General features: G+C 39.6%; 1 long non-coding RNA gene across 1 annotated transcript; it reads right to left on the bottom strand.

Moving 5' to 3' along the window:
• Positions 1 to 2,008: 2,008 nt before the first annotated feature.
• On the bottom strand, positions 2,009 to 15,687 carry LOC118553660 (uncharacterized). Its single transcript, XR_004926145.2, has 3 exons — positions 15,561 to 15,687; positions 12,145 to 12,239; positions 2,009 to 2,736 (listed from the first exon to the last, which is right to left on the bottom strand). It is a non-coding gene; the product is annotated as an uncharacterized LOC118553660 (long non-coding RNA).
• Between the last annotated feature and the right edge of the window lie 7,180 nt (positions 15,688 to 22,867).

Below are 22,867 nucleotides of genomic sequence, written 5' to 3'. Positions count from 1 at the left end.
TAACTCAGAAGAACTCCTGCTTCATCACCAGGGAATGCTGCAATAAAACATGTCAAGTGGGATAAAGGAGAAATTGCAGAAGAGAAATAAATCAGAACGAGCCTCAGATGACCTTCTCTGAGTAAGAGGACGATCAAAATAGAACAACAAATAATGCAGCAAAAAAATGCAAGAAAGTTAAGTTTTGCTGATAAATGTTTGAAACTTGAGCCCTTCTAAGGAGATGCTGGAGGCAAAGATGCCATCGGATAAGAGCGCTGGGTCTGAGGAGGCAGGACAAGTCCACCTCTTCCCATCAGGCAGGGCCAGAGCTGATTAGCTGTGACAGGTAGCTTTGAATAATTGCTCTAATCGCTTCAGTGAGCTCTCTACCTTGTCCTAGCAGAGGAGTGATGCTTTAGCCAGCTTCAGAGGCCAGACGCCCCTAAACCTGACATCTCTAACAAAGATGCATTTATTTTAATGCAACCATTACTTGATGTCGCTCATCGGAAGAGGAGATGCGAAAGAGTTCTTTGGAGACCTCAATGTTGGGTGTAGATACAAGGGCCTCATTAAATGACTCGGGAGTTTGTATTTGCAAGTTGACCTGATGTGATGACCGGTCAGCGGAGACTGATAATAGCAAGAAAGGCAAAAAGATGTCACCCAGAATTGGGTTGTGGATTCAGCTCTTCCAGAGAGTAGGGATAATTAGGGCGGTGTGTCATCAAAACTTTTCATGTCAACTAAGGAACGCACTCTCTCTAAACAAGAAACTGTCAGATCTGCTTAAAGCTATGAGCGACGGAGACTTAGTTCCAGACTATACCTTCTCTCTAGAAATGCCAACTTACTTTAGAAGGCTAAGTGGTGAGATGCTTCACTTGTTTCTTGGTCTCCTGTGCATTTGTCTGTTTTGTTACTAAATAAAACACAAATAATAAAACTTCTTCACCCTTGAGGAAATCGAGTGTCTATGGCTTTCCCTTACACTGAAGCATTTTTGCCTCACTACCAAGATAATTTTTATAGAAGCCTAAATAACTGATTCTGAATCTGAGCAACAAATTACCCCAACCGTCCATCCAATGGCGAGGAATTTTCGTGGGGGAAGAGCATTGTATCAAAAGCTCTGTAATGTACTAGTGACTCTTGGAGCTCAGGAAGCTTCATCTGAGTAATCTTTGTAGTGTAATATCACCCATCTGCTCACCAATGTGCACACTCTTCTTTATTACAGAACTTAGTATATCTTATTGGAGATAATTATTTTTGTATCTGTTTCCCCACATGAACTTGAGCTCCTAGAGGGCTGGAACTAGTCTGCTCACCAGGTAATCCCTGGTGCCTACCCCAGCAATTAGTAGGTGCTAAATAAATGTGGCACAACCAATTTTTCTTTAAAGCCTGAATCAATTACTTTGGTTAACACGATACCACATAATCATTTTAGCTAAACTTGTGCTTCCAAACCAATTTTTATGTTACGTTGACACAATTCCTTTATTCTTTTTTTCTTCTCTTTTTTCCTCCCTCTCTCCCTTCCTTTTTCCAGGGTTTCATTCATTCTATCTCATTCATTATGAGGCGAACATGAGATTTTCCTTAAGGGAAGAGGATGTCAGAGAAGAAAGTGAAAAGGAATGGATATTTATTGAGTGACTATTATGTGTGATGGAATGCTAATTTTTTTTACACTTTATCTCATTCAATATTCACAAAAAGAGAGGTGGTTAATACTATTTCAACTGAGAAACTGGGTCTCAAAAAAGACTGAGAATTTGCCCTGTGTCTATTCCAACTCCAAATGGCATAAGCTTTTCCCTGTACCAAACTGCAAGGAAATAAAATAGGAAAGTTGCTAACCGAAGTAAGGTAAAACATGTTCTAAAAAAAGGCTCAAAGTTCCAGTGGATTCCTTTATTATCCAACCAAATTTTCTATACCTCTCTTCTAAGGAAACTAAATTTTGGACCAACCAAAGCTCTTCACATCTGCCTTAAGCCTTACTGACTATATAAATGTGGAAGCTCACAGCATCTGCCACATAAAAGAATGTTTTAAAGAAAATACACACCTACTCACGTAACGCCTCTGCCCTTCTTTCCAGGAAACCTATAAAAATTCTATGTCCTTTTATAGAGGGGAGAAGGTAAAAAGGCACGAAGAAGTGCAATCCATCTGCAGATTAGTTATCACACTTTGAATTGTAGAAATGACTACTGGTAGAGCATACCCCTAAAATTTGATTATAGCTGCTTTTACAAGTATAACACATGGTAAAAAAACAAAAAAACAAAAAAACAAAAAAAACAATGGATTCTATTTTGGTAGTGAAGAAAAATAAGTCATTTTCACTATGAAACATACTGTTACATTAAGAGCTTTAGTCAAGGGGCACCTGGGTGGCTCAGTCGGTTAAGCAGCTGCCTTCGGCTCAGGTCATGATCCCAGGGTCCTGGGATCGAGCCCCGCGTTGGGCTCCCTGCTCAGTGAAGAGTCTGCTTCTCCCTCTCCCTCTGCCTGCCTCTCTGCCTACTTGTGCTCTCTCTCTATCTCTCTGTCAAATAAATAAATAAAATCTTAAAAAAAAAAAAAAAAGAGCTTTAGTCAAGAATTGGAAGGCCTCCAATGCACATGAGTTGACGCAGGGGCTGTGTGCTCATGGAGACCAGCATCACAGGATTGCTTCCCGGTTGAATGCAGCCGGGCTGTAGATCCACTGGAGCGTTTGGTTCATAACCTGACAGTTATCTGAAAAACAGGACATTAGAAAACATAACCTTGAGTGAAGTAACTGCATTTTCTCTTCAGCACCGAAAGACTACCTGAAGGCCCCCTAAAGCCGGGAGACACAAAAGTCACACAGCCCTGGGCTTCTATGTAAACAAGAACCTTTTTAAATTTTTTTTAAAGATTCTATTTATTTATTTATTTGAGAGAGATAGAGACAGAGACAGAGACAATGGGCATGAGCAGGGGGAGGGGCAGAGGGAGAAGGAGAAGGAGACTCCTCGCTGAGCAGGGAGCCTGACACAGGGCTCGATCCCAGGACCTGACCTGAGCCAAAGGCAGATGCTTAACAGACTGAGCCACCAACCTTTTTTTATTTTTTTTTTAAGATTTTATTTTTTAAATAATCTCTATACCCAACATGGGGCTTGAAACTACAACCCTGAGATCAAGAGTTGCATGCTCTCCTGACCGAGCCAGACAGGTGTCCCTAAATAAGAACGTTTTTATGGGGATTTTACTCCAATTGGTGCCCAGCTCTCCGACTTTGACCCTGTACCACAAGGAGAAGGCACAAACTTGTAAGCCACTCTGACTGGCATTCTGATGAACAGATTGCAAGCTATTCTGCCTTTCGAAGGTAGCAGTTGGCTTTCTTCATCTGTGCATAACCTCAGACCACGTCCACTAACATTTAAAAAGACATGAATGTATCTTTTACAATTCTTATGCCATGACCACGTAGGTTTTTTTTTTTTTTAATCTATAGGCCAAATATTCAAGAACTTCTTCAAATAGTTTGGGGATGATAAGTACATAAAATATCTAAAGATTTGGAAATGGAAAGCAAGATCCCTAGGAGAAAACATGCCTTTTCCGTGACACGGGAAAGACGATTCCTCGCATGCCATGTTTCCATTCCATAAAATCCACCGTAGACTTCCCTCTAAAGAACTCAAGGAAACCATCCAATCTCCCTTATAAATCTATGGAATTACACATAACATGCAGCCGTAAACTTCTCCCTCTAATTTTCTCTCTTACTTACAGCAACTAGTGACATTTGCCGAAAATGACACAGCACGTAGATGCACGGGAAGGCACAAAAGGGCACAAAATCAGAACAAACATTTTATAGTCACCACCAAGAACCAACTCACATAATAAGATAGCCGTAACTGCCATGCAGGGAACTTTAACAAACAGGAAACCAAACCTACCCATGCAATCAAAGACTGGAATTTAAATGTTACAACTCCTTAAATAGGACAGAAATATTGACACATGACCCTCCCCCCCAAAAAAGGGATGCATATTATTTGCATGAATTTTGCAGACTTTCACTAAACCGTTCACAATTGTGTCATTTGAGCACCCGTAAACTGGATGCAGATATTCCCCCTGCCTATGGTACAGAATCTGTAGACAGATAGGCATCTTAAAGCAAAGTGCCTGGGTGCTAACTTCATGTCAGTCCATTTATCAAAAGCAACAAAGTCATGCATTTTCATGGGGAATACTTCTGACATGTCTCCCTCTGAGCTTAACGAGGAATGAGCTAGGAAGCTGGAGGGAAAGGGAGATGGACAGGGAGGGTAGCAGCCTCCAGATACAAGGGGAGGTCTGAGAGGGAGGTTCCCTGGGCCACATCTTGGTCTGGAGAAAGCTATCTCTCCTCCTCTCCCTGGCTAACCTATCACCCTCCATTTTCTTATGATGGCACACCTAAATGCCTGGGAAGCATCCGTTTTCATGCAGAAGCCAAGTTAATCACTGTTTTCAGATTTCCCATCTCCATAGGAAATGGAGATATTTTAAAGCTCCATATTTTGGATAATATTATTTTATGATGTAATAGAGTTATGTTCATCAGAACAGGTTATGCTGGGGTAACAAACTGTACCCCAAATCTCAGTGTCTTGCACTGATCTTTTGATCATTTTAATGGTCCACAACATGTCACCTAAACACAGGGAGATTATAATCCCACCAGATTTTAAATGTATGTGTTTTCATCTATAAGTCATTATCCATTGAGTGTTTTTGGTATCATAATTATTCTTTTTTTTAAAAAAAAGATTTTATTGGGCGCCTGGGTGGCTCAGTTGGTTAAGTGACTGCCTTCGGCTCAGGTCATGATCCTGGAGTCCCTGGATCGAGTCCCGCATCGGGCTCCCTGCTCGGCAGGGAGTCTGCTTCTCCCTCTGACCCTCCCCCCTCTCATGTGCTTGCTCTCTCTCATTCTCTCTCTCTCAAATAAATAAATAAAATCTTTAAAAAAAAAAGATTTTATTTATTTATTTATGAGAGAGAGTGCATGAGCAAGAGAATGAGAGAGAGTATAAGCTGTGGGGAAGGGCAGACGGAGAAATGACTCCCCGCTGAACAGGGAGCCCAGCGTGGGGCTCCATCCCAGGACCCCAGGATCATGACCTGAGCCGAAGGCAGACGCTTAACCAACTGAGCCACCTAGGCACCCCTCATAATTAATTTTTCAATGGAGCATGGGTAGGAAATAAACCATGGAACATATAGAATTTCCAGTAAGTTAAAATTTTCTGATAAAATTTTAGTGTATGTTAGTGATTTCTATTTTTCCAGGAAAAAAAAAAAAAAAAGCAATTGTGTTTAATGATGTTGGATGCCAACCCGTGACCTGAAAGGGGGATTTCGCTGAGCTAGTCATATGTTTCTTCAAACAAATACCTCGACCAATGCAACAGACCCCTTTGATCTGGCCCTTGCAGTACAGCCCACAGAGACCATGTGACCATGTTACTCATCTGCTTACGAACCTTCAGTGGCTTCCCAGTGCTCTTAGACCACACTTCCTGTGGGTGCTATAGCCCATCTCACGTGGTCCCAGGTCCCTCCTCCAGCCTCATCTTTTGCTGCTCCCAGCTCCACCTAAACACACCTTACTTCTACCTTACCTCCCTCCACCTCTGATTTGCACATCCCCTGATACTCAGTACTTCCTCTACCACAGCCCTTATTAGGCTTTATGCAAATTGCTTCTTTAATTGTTCACCTCCTTCAATAGACTCTTAAGTGAAAGTACTAAGAGAACCAATAGCCCATGGAGGTCTGGGGTCAGTTCAAAGGGATCTCAGAGTTCAGGGACCACCGAATTCCCCAGCAGGCACTAGGAGGATGCCCAAGGCCCATGCAGAAACTGCCATATTTCAGCAGATCCCTGTCAAGGTACAAAGTGGCCAGGAAGGAGTGGACACCTCAGCCCCCCCAGGAGGATTTATGGGCTTCTCCCGTCATTCAGATGCCATCTGGAGAAGAGTGAGTGACAGGAGAAGACCCTGCAAGGGAATTTGAAGTTTTTGCATTGAACCAATTTATCTGAAAAGGACTATTTTAAAGAGAAAGAGACCATTATATTCCGTTGTCAAATGTAAGTGTCTTCTGGGGTGTGCCTGGGTGGCTCAGTCGGTTAAGCGTCCCATTCTTGATTTCTGCTCAGGTCGTGATGTCAGGGTCGCGAGATTGAGCCCCGCGTCAGGCTCCACAGTCAGTTTAGAGTCTGCCTGAGATTCTGTCCCCCTCCCCCTCCCTCTGCTCCTCTCCCTGCTTGCTCTCTCCCTCTCTAAAATAAATAATTAATAAAATCTTTTTAAAAATGTGTCTTTTAGCATCAGTGAGAATAGGGCTCAAGAGTAATACACATTTAAGTTAAAAACAATAAAGACAACTACATTTTTTTCACACATCTACAGTATAGTGTATTCAATTTGAAACTGCTTTATCAACAGGTAAATTATCAACTAAACACTGCTGACCAAATTATTATATTTGAACAGTACAGATGTGTGAAGAGTAATTAAATTCACACTTTTAAGAAATACTCATCATCCTTAAGGAGGGCACTTGTTATGATGAGCACTGGGTGTTGTATGTAAGTGATGAATCACTGAATTCTACTCCAGAAGCCAATATTGCCCTGTATGTTAACTATCTAAAATTTAAATTAAAAAAATAAAAATAAAAGCTATCAGCCTCAAAAAAAGAAAAAAAGTACTCCTCATCCTTAACAGAAACTTCCTCATTGTGATCAATTCATGTGATATATTTAGAATTCTACAAAATATAACATTTACCGGGTGCTTACTATTTCTCAGGACAAGCATTTTCATGTTGTAAATGAAGAACTTGAGGTGGGGGAGGGGTAAACATACTGCAAAGGGCCCACAGCAGCGTGTGGACGTTAAGCCCCGATATGCTCAATTACAAAACCTATGCATGTTCTACTTTTTCCAAAAGTTTGTAACAGGAGTTTCTGTCTTTAAGGCATGAGGTTAAAAACATTTTTTTAACCTCTAATACAAGATTTGAAGTTCTATAAGTATGGAGTATCATCTATATAAGTAAACAGCATGATTTTCTAAAAAAAAAAAATAGAAATTTCTATTTTAGGAATCAAAAGCTTGACTCTTCTATGGATATCTATGTGACACCTTGGACAAGTGATTTAACCATTTTGAGTCCAGTGTTTCCTCAGTGGTGAGATGAAAGGAATGATACTGACATCAAAGGAAGGGCTTGAGGTATTGTAAACATTAAATGACTCTGCCCTTGAACTCCTCCTTTCCCTGGGGGAGTCAAGAGGAAAATGAACTTTGTTTGAAGAGAATGGCTGTGGATCATGATGTGTCCATGGCTTCTTCCATCTGACTGCACCGTGCTGCTCAGGTTGTTGACATGGTTGGTGTTTCCGTGGGAAAGGCAGTCCTTGATGCCCTTCCCTCTCCTGTCCCTCTTTAGCAGCAGGAGCACCAAAGATGGGCTATTTCTCCCCACCACTGGTTTTGAAGCTTATAAAGCAAGAGCAGAGCTTGGCTCCATGTCCATAGGGTCAGAATTACAGAAGAAGCCCTTGTACACGTGCTTCCTCATCTTCCTGCTGCGGTTCTCAGTAGACTCTTGTTCCGTGAGCGACAGAATGCAGGACCAGAGAGAGAGGACAACCTCACTACGGCACAGAAGAGTGCAGCACATTTAATGCTGCCATCGTGATTGATTAAACCTGTTAACAGTATAGTGATTTTTATGTGGTCATTGTTCACTGTTGAGAACATACTTTCCTAAAACTTCACATTAAATTAGGCTGATCTGGTGATAAAAACGTGGTTGTCCAGATGATATTAACCAAGCCTGGGCTATAACAAATACAGTTGACCCTTGAACACCATGGGTTTGAACTGTGTGGTCCACTTATACATGTTTTTTTTTTTCCAATAAATATAGTACAGTACTATAAATGCGTGTTCTCTTCCTTAGGATTTTCTTAATAACATTTTCTTTTCCCTAGCTTGCTTTATTGTAAGAATACAGCATTTAATTGTTATATAACTTACAAAATATGTGTTAACCAACTGTTAATGTGATTGGTAAGGTTTCTGGACAATGGCAGGCTATTAGTAGTTAAGTGTTGGGGGGGAGTCAAAAGTTATATGCAGATTTTTGACTGCATGGTGGGGAGGGGTTGGTGCCCCTAATCCCAGTGTTGTTCAGGATTCAACTGCATACATTCTTCAGGATGGCAGGCACTGTCTGTTGGTTATAATCCTACTGGCTGGTATTAATAGCAAAGAAAGAAAAAGTCTTTTAAGCTTAAAAAGAAAAGTCACTCATGTTTAAACCAAGAAATCACAATTTTTTTAAATAAAATGAATAATCAGACAACTTATGAAATATATTATTTTATATCTATTATTTTCAGGGCTTTTTAAAAATGCAAGTCATAGTCCAACACATAGATATCACCTTACCATCTTATACATGTTTTAAGTAAAAATCAGAAGCAGTTCAAAGAAATTAAGTGTAAAATAGAACTCCAGAGTTAGAATCAGGGCCTTTGTTGTTAAGAATTAAGGAGGAGGTTTTCCCTAAACATACATTTGAGTTTGAGCGATGTTTGACAAATAATATATTATTTGCAATAGGAAATAAGTAGAATAACAACAACAACAAGGAAGTTTCCTCATAAGTAGAACCAACATTTCTAGAAAGAAAATTAAGTGGTTGTAACTGTGATGATTTAAGTTTTCCTACATAACCTCTAGGTGGCATGGTAGAGACCAAGCTTTTTATTTAATGATTATGACCTAAAATCTACTGTAAAAAAAAAAAAATTACTTATTTACCTCAAAGCACTGATTCCACTTCAAATACAAAGCATTTAAGAAGGGGTACACTTTAATCTTTTATCAGTCATTTACCACTTAGTATAAGTTATCTCCTAAAAGCAAGTGTTGACAGCAAGAATGTGTAGGGGAAATAGGGCGGGTAGAAAGATGGAATGGGGTCTTAGAGGCAGTAGGTCCTTATAAGGTGATGTCTAGAACACTAACCAAAAAAAAGGAAATTTACCCAAAATGATGTCTACCTCCTGAAAGCCAACTTCTTCTATTTAACATTTTTGCCAAGTCCAAAGCAAATGCTGAAAGAACTAAATAATTCCCAAGTAACTTTAGTGAGAGGCAACTCAAATCCATTTATAATGTCCATTTATTTCCTTTTTGAATATGGCTCAAACGACGACAACTATTCACACCCTTTCTGACATACTGCACATTAGTTTTTATCAGTTGAGCAGAGGAAGCAGAAGGAACCAGGGAAAGGTCTCCCTGGATAGATGGGGAAAAGCTGGATCAGTACTCCATCAAGTGTTGCCCTCTGAAGGAGGGTACCATCTCTGCCTTCTTCAATCCTATACTCCCCACACCAAGCACAGACCTGGGGCATGGTCCTCAGTAACAGATCATATGAATAAATATGTTTAATGCCACCATTAAACCCCTACAAAATACAGAGGGTAGGTATGATTTGACCAATGAGGATACTGAGACTGAAAGAAGTTAAAAGATTTCCCCAGGGTCACCCAGGACAAAAATACAGGTGCTCCTGCTTCCTCCTGCAAAACAGTTCTATCCAACTGGGTGCCTCTCTTAATGGACTGAATGTTTTCTTCCTCCCAAAGTTCTTATGTTGAAGCTCTAAGCCCCAGTGTGTTGGTATTTACAGATGGGGCCTTTGAAAGATAATTAGTTTTAGATGAGCTCATGAGGGTGGGGTTTCCATGATGGAATTAATGACCAGAACGCTTTCTTTCTCTCTCTCTCTCTCTCTCTCTCTTTCCAGATACAGCAAGTAGGGACCTTTTGAAAGCCAGGAAGAGGACCCTCCTGATCAGGAACCAAGTCCAGATTTTCAGGTTTCTTGATCTAGACTTCCAGCCTCCAGGACTGTGAGAAAAAAATGTCTATTGTTTAAGCCACCAGTCTGTGCCATTTTGTTATAGCAGCCTGAGCTAACTAATACAGCCTCCAAGTTTACCTTGAATTTATATGAGTGACTTATTACTACCTGATACAGCACCATATTTCATAGAATCTAAAACACAATTGAGACATGCACCAGGATTTTATGTGTACCACTGAGAGAAAACTACCTCCGTTTCCACTAGGAAACACTGCTTCCTTACCTCACAGAAAATCATTTTATGTTCATTGAGAGAGCTTTTTTAAACCAAATCAGGCATAGATTTTATCAACTATTTCTTTTGCACATACGTTTGCAGAAAGTGAAATAAATTGGTTGATATCGCTAAAACTTTTTCATAGAGTGCAAATTTTTGTATCATTTTTTTACACAGACCCATCCTTTTATGTTTTAAGTTTTTATTGAAAACCCAGACCCATCTTATGTTTATGTTTTGCTATGCAATGTCATCTTCAGTGCCTTAAAATCTTTGGCCACGGGCACCTGGGTGGCTCAGTCGGTTAAGCAACTGCCTTTGGCTCAGGTCATGATCCTGGAGTCCCGGGATCGAGTCCCATGTCCGGCTCCCTGCTCAGCGGGAAGCCTTCCTCTTCCTCTGAACTGCCCCCCTTCTCATGCCTCTCTCTCTCTCTCTCAAATAAATAAATAAAATCTTTAAAAAAAAAAATCTTTGGCCATGCAACATTTCTTAAAATAAGTTCATGGGCGACCTTAACTCATTGGACCTGGGCTCCCACTCAGCTTCGTATCATGCAGTGTGGGCCTATTTTGGAGCCCTTCTTCCTGGAGGCTGCTTTACATTGCTCAGATTCATCACTGTTCCAACTCCCACCCCATGACCATCCATTCACAGAGGTTAAAAGACTGATGATACCCACTGTCTCTAGAATTTTCTTCCAAGCTCTTGACTCTCATTGTGCAGTCTCTGATGTCACAAGTTTCAGGCAGTGACCAATACAAACCAATGGTGACTGTAAGATGCAACTCAGTATCAAAGATACTTCAACAATTATATGCATTTGGAATCAATGAAATGCACTTTTATGGATTTTCTATTTGCTCTGTGCTTCCTCACTAGAACGTGAGATGAGGGATTTTGCCTATTTATTTACAGCAATGTCTCCAGCCCTAACACAGTCCTGGTGTGATCAGTGCTCAATAAATATTTAATGAAGACATGATTGAGTTAATTTATTCATACATTCTATTAAGTTACCAATTTAGGAGGAGCTTCCTTCTTTTCAGTTAAGATTTGTTCTTTGTTGGAAAGCAGTATTTATAGTATGATCTCTTCAGAGAGAAATAAAGAAAAGATAAATAATCCTATGTTAAGAGTTGTAACTGATTTTTCTTCCTTTTATTTATCTATACTTTCTAAATTTTCTAACATGGTATTATGCTACTAATTTTATAATAAACGTATAATATCTGCACATTATTTTAACTTGCATTACTTTAATTTTGTTTAGTAAAAGGCTAAAGTCATCTATACTACAAAGCAAAAGCACAATCTCAATTCAATTATTTTTGCATTAACTCTATTTTCAATAATTTAAGTTTTAGAGCATCTTGGTATAGGGTTCCTAAAAAATGCATATCTATAGCCTGAGGATAAATGGAAAGAGTCCAAGTTAAGGTACTATGGGATCAATCAAAATCTCATTATGAACCCCAGGCCTGAGCCTCGGCTCCTAGTGGCTTGAGCAGATCCCTGTTGCCCAGGTTCTGTGGTCTTCAGGGGGATCCCTGGACATCCAGAGGTTCCCTGAGATCTCATGGTTGTGAAGAGGCTATTGGCAAGTCTATTATATGCTACTCAAAAAGACATAAAGAAGCTAAGGAAATTGGGAAACATATTTCTGTCGAATCATCAGCATCCCAGATGCTGATCTATCAATCTAGATGAGTAAGGGGAGTGGAAAGAGTATTATGGGCTGAACTGTTTTCTTCCCTCAAATTCATATGCTGAGGCCCTAATCACCAGTACCTCTGAATGTGACTGCACTTGGACACCTGCCTTTAAAGAGGCGATTAAATTAAAATGGGGCCCTTAGGGTGGGTCCTAATCCAATCTAACTAGTTTCCTTGTGCAGAGAAGAAATTAGAAAATACAAGAGAGACACCAAGGATGCTCACCTGTACAGAGGGGTGGCCACGTGAGGACACAAGGTGAGGAGAGGAGCCTCAGGAGGAACCAATCCTGCCTGCGTCTTCATCTTGGACTTCTAGAACTGTGAGAAAATAAATTTCTGTTGGTCAAGGCACCCAGGCTGTGATACTTTGTTACAGCGACTCTAGCAAAGGAAGGCAGGAGGTGTGCAGTTAGTGACCGTGAGTCAGTAGGACTCTTCTTTTAATACAACTTTAAACTTAAATTTGAAGTGATCCCCTGCAGGGGCACCTGGGTGGCTCAGTTTTGTTTAAGCGTCCAACTCTTGATTTTGGCTCAGGTCATGATCTCAGGGTTGTGTGATCAAGCCCCACATCGGGTACAGAGCCTGCTTAAGATTCTCTCTCTCCCTCTTCCTCTGCCCACGCCCCTCTCTCTCTTTCTCTAAAAAAAAAATTAAGTTAAATTAAAATAAATAAGTAAATAAAGTGATCCCCTGTGGCCTCTGAGAACCTGTATATGATTTGTCGCACGGATAGGAAGTGATGACTCTAAGTAATTCCAAAACTCTTATTAGCTCTTCCTCTCAACCTTCCCCCGTACCAAATCCCCACGGTTTCTAAAACTTTGTGACCAAGAGACTGATTTGAAGTCTCAAGTCCAGCTGGGACTCTGTGATAGCCCAAATAGATCAAGGGCAGGCACAGAAAAGGATACAGGACATAAGTCTAGAAAATACACCATCCAGTTAATCAGCCCCTTTATAGATAGTCCTAAGTTGGTTGTACCTAATGATGGAAATGAAAGCTTATAGCGTAGGAAAAAGAAACTGACAGATTATTAGCCTGACACTCTCCATTTGCTGAACAGAGATAACAGATTCATTATCTCGGCCCCCTCTCCTTAACAGTATGGGTTTGATTGCCCTCTTGCCTACAGGTAATTCTCCATCAAAATTAAATCCGTCAGCTAGTTCTCAATTTTATAAACTATGCAGGCAGGGGGAGAGAGGAGGTCGGGGCGGAAGCTGGCACTGGGTGGGAGGGAGGTTATCTTTCCCGGGGCGACTAGAATGCCAATCCAAAGTTTCTCTGAACCAAGGGCCTTGAAACGGGCCTGCATTCACGGTCCCATAGTGACATCAGCTGGTCAGATCCCAAACAACAGCCTAGCTAGGGAGGACACGGTTCAAGAAAATGTTTAAAAGTCAGCTATAGCCAGGAATCACTGGGTAAACATATTTTTTTCAGCACCAGCACATGTGCTAGATTTTCATATTTCTTCCAGATATGTACGGGCAGACCTCATTTTATTACACTTAGCTTTACTGTGTTTTGCAGATACTGCGTTTTCTACAAATCGAAAAAAATGTGGCAATCCTAGGTCAAGCAAGTCTATCAGTGCCATTTTTCCAACAGTATTTGCCCATTTGGTGTCTCTGTGTCACATTTTAGTAATTCTCACAATAGTTTAAATCTTTCATTAGTATTATATTGGTTATGATGATCTGTAATCACTAATTAGGACTCACTGAAAGCTCAAATGATAGCATTTTTAGCAATGAAGTATTTTTACATTTAGATATGTACATTGTTCTTTTAGACATAATGCCATTGCACACTTAACAGACTACAGTAGAGTGTACACATAACTTTTATGTGCACTGGGAAACCAAAAAATTCATTTGACTTACTTTATTATGACACTCACTCTATTGCGGTGGTCCGGAACCAAACCCGCAGTACCTCCTGGGTGTGCCTGTAATATTAATAGCTGGTGGTAAGTACAAATTTAGAAGCCAGCTCCTAGAAATGGGACTTTAAACCTTCCAGTGACAACAGTATGATAATAAGTCCAAATTAGCTACGTGAATTTTATGGATCAGGAATGATTTCTAATGTTATGATATTGAGTGACACCTGAGTGCAAGTGAGCTAGGGTCTCCGACAATGGTTTTTTTTTTTAAGATTTTATTTATTTATTTGACAGAGAGAGACACAGCAAGAGAGGGAACACAAACAGGGGGAGTGGGAGAGGGAGAAGCAGGCTTCCCGCGGAGCAGGGAGCCCGATGTGGGGCTCGACCTCAGGACCCCAGGATCATGACCTGAGCTGAAGGCAGACACTTAATGACTGAGCCACACAGGCACCCCTCTCCGACAATGTTAAGACATAAAATGACTCCTTTTGGAGAGTTGCATAGCTCAATTAGCCCAGGCCCAGTTTAAAATACAAGAATACTAATGATTCAGGGATTTGGCCATAAGAAAATATAGCAGAGCCTATCTTAGACCTCTTTGATTGGTTTACCAGAGGAAAGCCTTTGGTCGAAATTTTGGCACAGTGCTGATAATTTCTTAACCCTGTGGTTTCCTTTTTTTTTTTTTTTTTAACAGTACAGGAGATTCTGTGGTTGAAGCAGAACTAGAAGGCAAGGATGGAAGAAGAATCTATAGCACTATGCTTATAATTCACAGTGGGGAGCAGAGGTGAGATTAAGAAATATTCTTGGTATCGACAGAGCACAGTTTGAAAACAACTGTCTAAAACCTACCAGCGTACTGAAGAAATGAAATCAGGTGACCAAGTATTAAATGAAAGAAGCTAGGCACTCAGGAAATGATTTATTTCTTAATTCACAAACTCATTTTAAAAGTAAAAGAAATATATTGTTAAAGAAAGAATAAGGAGATTGATTAAAACTGGTAAAAGCCTTCAAATTTAGATATCGGAATGTTGTGTTATTGTAAAAACACAACCAATAATTCAATCATTTGAGTTGATTTTCTTATGCAGAAGGTAGCTAAGATCTTACTTGTAACGACTGCTACAATAACAAAGATTTCTTGCTCACTATCCATCTCAGCCACAGATCTGCACTTGTTCTGTTCTATGTGCCTCCTTCATTCAGATTCTAGGCTGAAGAAGTGTCCTGTGTCTAGGACATGGTAATCTTGTGGCAGAGAAAGGAGCTAAGATCAAACCATTCAATGGCTTTTCAAGTTTCTGCTCGCATTTCATTGACCAAAATAAGTCAAACATCCACCCCCTAACATCAGTGGGGTGGGGAAGTATAATCCTCCCATAGAGAGACACTGCAAGCCACATGGCTACAAACAAGAATATATAATGCTCTTATAGAAAGGGCAGAAAACAATTAGAAACAATAATGTAATCCACCATTCCACAAAATGCCCAGTGTCTAGCACAAGGTGTTGTGCAAAGTAGATGCTCAATAAATGCTTTGAATTAGTGTGTGAATGACTTACCATTAACAGTGACCTCACACTAAATGTAGATAGATTTATCTGCTCTGGTACAGAGTTTTATCCCATGGAGTATTACAAAATAACTTCCCCTTTTCTCCCACAAATGTCCTACTAGGAATGAATCTCACAAACATAATGTTGAGCAAAAGAAGCCAGATGCCAAAAAGTACTTACTAACAGGTGCATGGATAAAGAAACTCCAGTATATCCATGCAAAGGAATACTACTCAGCCGTTACAAGGAATGATCTTTTGATACACCCAACAGCATGGATGAGTCTCAAAATAGTTAAGGGGAGTCTAAAACAAAAAAGAAGAGCACATTCTGTAAGATTACATTTGTATAAAATTCTAGAAAATGCAGACTAATCTGTGGTGACAGAATGTGGTGGCCTGGGGAGAAGAGAGGTAGGGCTGGGAGAGAGAGTGATAAGGAAACTCTGGGGATGATGGATATGTTCATTATCTTAATTGGTCTCATAAGTGCATTCATATGTCAAAACCCATCATATTGTACACTCCAAATATATGCAATTTATTTGTGTCAATTATGCCTCGATAAAGCTTTTAAAAGAGAACTTGTCATATGATTACCTTTATTTGACATTCAACAACAGGCAAAACTAATCTATGGTGGTTCCTCTTGGGATAGGTCATGACTAGAACGGGTGCAGGAGATCTGGCTTCCTGATCTGGATGCACATTCAAGTTACACAGGTGTGTTCTACTGACGAAATTTCATTGAGCCACATGTTTATGATTGGTGCACTTTTCTGTAGGCAAGTTGTGCTGCTATTCTTTTAACAAATAGTAACAAATACCAACCATATTTTTTTAAAGATTTATTTATTTATTTTAGAGAGAGAAAGAGAAAGAGAGAGTGTGGGGGTGGGGGAGGGAGAGGGAGAGAAGCAGACTCCTTGCTGAGCGTGGAGCCCTGACATGGGGCTCGACCTCACAACCGTGAGATCATGACCTGAGCCGAAATCAAGAGTCAAATGCTCAACTAACTGAGCCACCCAGGTGCCCCCAGATAGCAACAGTCTTAAAAATATGAAAGAAAGCCACTCTCATCAATAATTTATTTATGACAGAAAAATAATAGTTATGGTAATTGCATTCAGTTATCATCTACTTCTGAAATTCAATTCGAGAGTGGTGAGTGGATTTTTTCCTGCAAGTCTCCATGACTGAAGACAGACCAAAAAGATTTGTAGGCTGTAGACAAAGGGACCAGTGGGGGAATGCATCAGCATGTTGACCGTGGGGGCAGTATCTGTCCCCAAAAATGTGTAAATGCTCATGCTTCTGCTCTCTTTTGTGTCACTAATTTTAATTACTGTCACTTGCACTCTCTTTTTATGCAGAGACATGGGGAAACTACATATATACACAAATGGTACAAAGGCACCCAAAACAACTCAAAAAGCAAGTGAGATATATATATATATATATATATACATATATATATATGTATGGGATCATACTATTGCAGAAGGCGGAGCTAAGATAAGAAATGAAATTTCCCAGACATTTTTATTAACTCATCATTTTCACCATTTAATATATTTAAAAAATAAAACCTCATTCCCACTGATTGATTACTTTAATGAATAAATATAATGTAGAGTCAATGGTTTGATGGTCGAAGTGGATTAAATTCCACTTCCTGACAAGAATGAGCTTAAATAAAAATGTATTGAAAATTTATCACTTTCAGCAACCCCCACCCCCCCAAAACAAAGATAGAAAATCAGTCTGAATGCCAAGTGACTTTGATCTTTGTATTTTTTTTATAAACAATTACCTGGTTACTGTGAATGACCCTATGGAGTAAAAACAAATTACAGTGTCTCAAATTGCTTAAGTAATTTTAAATTACCTAATAATTTATAATAAGTAATTAGTAATAAGTAATTTTAGAAGAAAATTTTTCAAAATGCCATTGATCTGTTATAAAAACTACTACACTCTTCTCATGCATAAAACTTTAAGATAAGCTCCATCTAATAAAAGAAAAATGAAAATAACATAACTACTATGATTATCATTAAAAATGTGAAAAAGACAAAAATAAAGAGCTCACAATTCCATTCTGCATCAGATATCCACTACCTACCAGGTGCTGTGCTGTGGCTGACATGGATAAATTACAGACTGATCTGGGTATGCAGAAATGGGGTACTGCCCTAACAAAATCCTAGAATATATGCAAGTTTTCAGGACAGAATGGTTGGTAAAAGTCCTGAAGGCCAAGGGGAGGTCCTTGAGCAGAATCTTATCGATGGCCCCAAGGAGGCAGTTGCAGAGATCTCAAAGGAAAATGAAGAAAATGTCCTAAGAAGCTAAGGGAAAGGGAGTCTTCAATGTAGTATCAGAAAATTTAGCAATATTGTTGCTATGCAAAGGTAGAAATGTGTGTCTGAAATGGATAATCTAGGTAAGGAGATACCCAAGCATAGTACTGAGAATGTCACCTGCCTCTATTCACAGTGTAGAGTAAAATGTGAGTACAGAAATAAAGTAAATTAAATAAACTAAAGGACTAATACATATAAAGGATCCAGGACCTGCTAGGTACAAAAATAAAACACTCTTGGGGCACCTGGGTGGCTCAGTAGGTTAAGCCTTGGAGTCTTGATTTCAGCTCAGGTCATGATCTCGGGGTCATGAGATCTCCAGCCTCACATCTCTCTCTCCCTCTCTCTAAATAAATAAATAAATAAATAAATAAATAAATAAATATTTTTTTTAAATAAGAAATAAAAATAAAACTTTCTCACTCCCAGCCTTTCCAGATGGCAAATGATGATAAGACTAAAATACCTTTTGGACAAAGATTGAATCCAAGGCATGATCAGGAAAACATAGTCTAAAGATAAAGCCAAGGTTGTGACTATAAAGTCTTTTGTTAAGATCTCAAAAGACTTTCAAATAGGGAAAAATCTCAGGTCTTAAAAGTCATTGTCCCTCAGCTTCCTTTCAGGGAATCTAAGCTGCAGAGGGATTCATTCAAGAGATTTGGGGTTTTATAGATCAACGGAACAGAATAGAGAGCCCAGAAATGGACCCTCAACTGTATGGTCAACTAATCTTTGACAAAGCAGGAAAGGATGTCTAACGGAAAAAAGACAGTCTCTTCAACAAATGGTGTTGGGAAAATTAGACAGCCATATGCAGAAGAATGAAACTGGACCATTTCCTTACACCACACACAAAAATAGACTCCAAATGGTTGAAAGACCTCAATGTGAGACAGGAGTCCATCAAAATCCTAAAGGAGAACACAGGCAGCAACCTCTTCGACCTCAGCCGCAGCAACTTCTTCCTAGAAACATCGCCAAAGGCAAGGGAAGCAAGGGCAAAAATGAACTCTTGAGACTTCATCAAGATAAAAAGCTTTTGCACAGCAAAAGAAACAGTCAACAAAACCAAAAGACAACTGATAGAATGGGAGAAGATATTTGCAAATGACATATCAGATAAAGGGCTAGTATCCAAAATCTATAAAGAACTTATCAAACTCAACACCCAAAGAACAAATGATCCAATCAAGAAATGGGCAGAAGACATGAACAGACATTTTTCCAAAGAAGACATCCAAATGGCCAACAGACACATGAAAAAGTGCTCAACATTGCTCAGCATCAGAGAAATCCAAATCAAAACCTCAATGAGATACCACCTCACACCAGAGAGAATGGCTAAAATTAACAAGTCAGGAAATGACAGATGTTGGTGGGCATGTGGAGAAAGGGGAACCGTCCTACACTGTTGGTGGGAATGCAAGCTGGTACAGCCACTCTGGAAAACAGGATGGAGGTTGAAAATAGAGCTACCATACGACCCAGCAATTGCACTACTGGGTATTTACCCCAAAGATACAAATGTAGGGATCTGAAGGGGTACGTGCACCCCGATGTTTATAGCAACAATGTCCACAATAGCCAAACTATGGAAAGAGCCAAGATGTCCATCGACAGATGAATGGATAAAGAAGATGTGGTGTATATATACAATGGAATATTACGCAGTCATCAAAAGGAATGAACTCTTGCCATTTGCAACAACATGGATGGAACTGGAGGGTGTTATGCTGAGCAAAATAAGTCAATCAGAGAAAGACATGTATCATATGATCTCACTGATATGAGGAATTCTTAATCTCAGGAAAGAAACTGAGGGTTGCTGGAGTGGTCGGGGGTGGGAGGGATGGGGTGGCTGGGTGATAGACATTGGGGAGGGTATGTGCTATGGTGAGCACTGTGAATTGTGTAAGACTGTTGAATCATAGACCTGTACCTCTGAAACAAATAATACATTATATGTTAAAAAAAAAAAAAGAAGAAGAAGAAGATAGCAGGAAGGGGAAAATGAAGGGGGGAAAATCGGAGGGAAAGATGAACCATGAGAGACTATGGACTCTGAAAAACAAACTGAGGGTTCTAGAGGGGAGGGGGGTGGGGGATGGGTTAGCCTGGTGATGGGTATTAAAGACGGCATGTACTTCATGGAGCACTGGGTGTTATACACAAACAATGAATCATGGAACACTACATCAAAAACTAATGATGTAATGTATGGTGATTAACATAACGTAATAAAAAAAAGAGATTTGGGGTGTTGTTTTTGTCTAATGGAATGGATTATAAACCAATTCCCCCCAAAAAATCTATGAATTTTTTAAAGGAATAATATTAGCTTGAATTGAGGGGGATAGACAGTACAAAATTAATGCTAAAACTTGCACGGTTAGGATGTAGACTGAGGAATTACTCAGCTTCAAACAAGGGCCACATCTGATGGACAAGGAAAGCTATTTCAGAGGACGGTGTCAAGAGCCACAGTGATTCACTCCCAAGCATTAATCATGGAACTGGCAACACTCACCCAACTGGATTTCAGGATTGTTGTGAACCTGTAAGGGTGGATGTACCTTCACCTTTTCTGAACAGGAATGTCTACAATGGTTACCCCATTTCTATTCCATCATTGCATGTTGGGTTAAGTGGGATCTAGGTAATGTATTACTGTATTTACAGGTGTTTCAGTTAAAAAGAAGAGTTCTCAAGGAGTTGTTTCAGATGTATAATGTTCAAAAGCCTCATCCTCACCTGGATAAGACTTAAATGACGGGATACTGGACATTGAGTTGGAGCCTGTGCTCCAGGTGAGGCTTTGGGGCAAGTGTAATTTCCATACAAGGAAGACTTGAATTGTTGTGGCCAGAATGGAGACTCTAGTAGATGGCATTTTCCAAAAATGGCTGCAACAATAGTTTTAGTCCCACATGCTCTTCCAGAGTTTGCGGCTACTCTTCCAGAGGTAGAGTCTATGTCCCCTGCCCCTGAGTCAGGGCACCCTTGATTAATAGACTGGGATAGAACTGATAGTGAGACTCCCAAGCCTTGGTAATTTTAGAAGTAAATTTTTCAAAATGTCATCAATCTGTATGAAAGCTACAACTCTCTTCTCATGCATAAAGTTTTAAGATTCCCCATGAATCCCCACCAGAAAAGAGGAAAAAATTAAAACAACGAGAATAACCTATGACCATCACTTGAAATGTGAAAAAGACCAAAAGAAAGAACTAAAAGTGCAATTCAGAACTGGATATCCACCACTGATCTGGTGCTGTGATAAGACTGGGTGTGCCCAGGAAGGTAAGATGGCAGCGGAGTAGAACTCTAGGCTGGTCTTGTCCATGGAACACAAGGTAATTGTCAAATCATCCCAAATTGGCCTGAAAACAGAGAACAAACTCCACAACTAAAGAGAGAGAAGAAGCCTCATCAAAGAAGTGAATACTTCCCTTTAGGAAATTAAAGAAAGTATGAGAGTCCTGGAGGGAAGATGGCAGAAGAGTAGGGGACTCTCATTTCACCTGGTCCCTTGAATTCAGCTAGATATCTATCAAATCATTCTGACACCTGTGAATTCAACCTGATATCTAAGAAAAGAATTGCTGCAATTCTACAAATAGAAAAGTGACCACTTTTTGCAAGTGGTGCAGAAAGCATTCAGGTAATAAAAGCCACATAGAGCAACCCAAAGCAGTTTACACTGAGCCCGATCCCCTGGCAAGGGGTGGTGTAATTCTGCCCTGGCAAAGACACCTGAGAATCAGGGCAACAGGCCCCTCCCCCAGAACAACAGCAGGAACATCAGGCTAATACCAAGTTTATGGATCACACAGAACTGAAAAACCCCTGTGCTAGGGAAAAATAGTATACAGAATTCAAGGTTTCGTCTCATGAGTCTTTAGCCTTTCAGTTTAAAATTTTCTTTTTCTTTTTTTCTTTTCAAGTAGTTTCTTGTTTTATCAACTTTTTGTGTTTTTTTGTTTGTTTGGTTTGGTTTTTGTTTGTTTGTTTGTTTTAAAGATTTTGTTTATTTATTTGACAGAGAGACACAGTGAGAGAGGGAACACAAGCAGGGGGAGTGGGAGAGGGAGAAGCAGGCTTCCTGCTGAGCATGGAGCCTGATGCGGGGCTCGATCCCAGGACCCTGGCATCATGATCTGAGCCGAAGGCAGACGCTTAACAACTGAGCCACCCAGGCGCCCCCAGCTCTTTGTTTTTAAGTCTTTTTCTAATTCTCATTTTTATATTTACATTTTATACATATGTTCTTCATTTTTGGCTTCTTTTCACTGTATTCAATTTTATTTGTGTGTATATCTATAGATAGATAGATATAAGTTTCTCTTTCTTTACAGTATTGGGATTTAATGTCTTCTAACAAACAGAACAAAATACATACAGGACCAAGTGGATCACCCTGTTTTGTCCACCTGTGAGATTATATTCTCTTTTTTTTTTTCTTTTTTTAGTTTCAGATGTCTTCAGATTTGTCTATTGTGTACTTTACTGGGGTTGTGGTTGATATTTTTGATTTTATTCTATCGTTCAACTATTCTTCTCTTGGCAAAATGACTAGAAGGAGAAATTCACAACAAAAGAAAGAACCAGAGGTAATACTCTCTGCCATAGATTTAATCAATATGGATATAAGTAAAATGACAGAATTCAGAAAAATGATTATAAAGATACTAGCTGGGCTTGAAAAAAGCATAAGAGACACTAAAGAATCTCTTAATGCAGAAATAAAATAACTAAAATCTAATCAGGCCGAAATTTAAAATGCTTTAACTGAGATGCAGTCTAAAATGGACACTCTAACGACTAGGAAAAATGAGGAAGAAGAGAGAGTCAATGACATAGAAGACAAAATTATGGAAAGTAAGGAAGCTGAGGAAAAGAGAGAAAAACACTTACTAAATATTTACACTTACACTTACTAAATACTTACCATTTACATTGACATGGATCATGAGGGGAGGCTTTGAGAAATCAGAGACACCATAAAGCAAAACAATATTAAAATTATTGGGGTCCCAGAGGAAGAAGAAAGAGAGGAAGGGACAGAAGGTATATTTGAGCAAATCATAGCTGAGAACTTCCCTAATCTGGAGAAGGAAAC

Source organism: Halichoerus grypus, chromosome 9 (genome assembly GCF_964656455.1).
Source record: "Halichoerus grypus chromosome 9, mHalGry1.hap1.1, whole genome shotgun sequence".
NCBI lineage: Eukaryota > Metazoa > Chordata > Mammalia > Carnivora > Phocidae > Halichoerus > Halichoerus grypus.
Note: the sequence above shows the minus strand (reverse complement) of the source record. Positions and strands in the feature narration are given on the sequence as shown.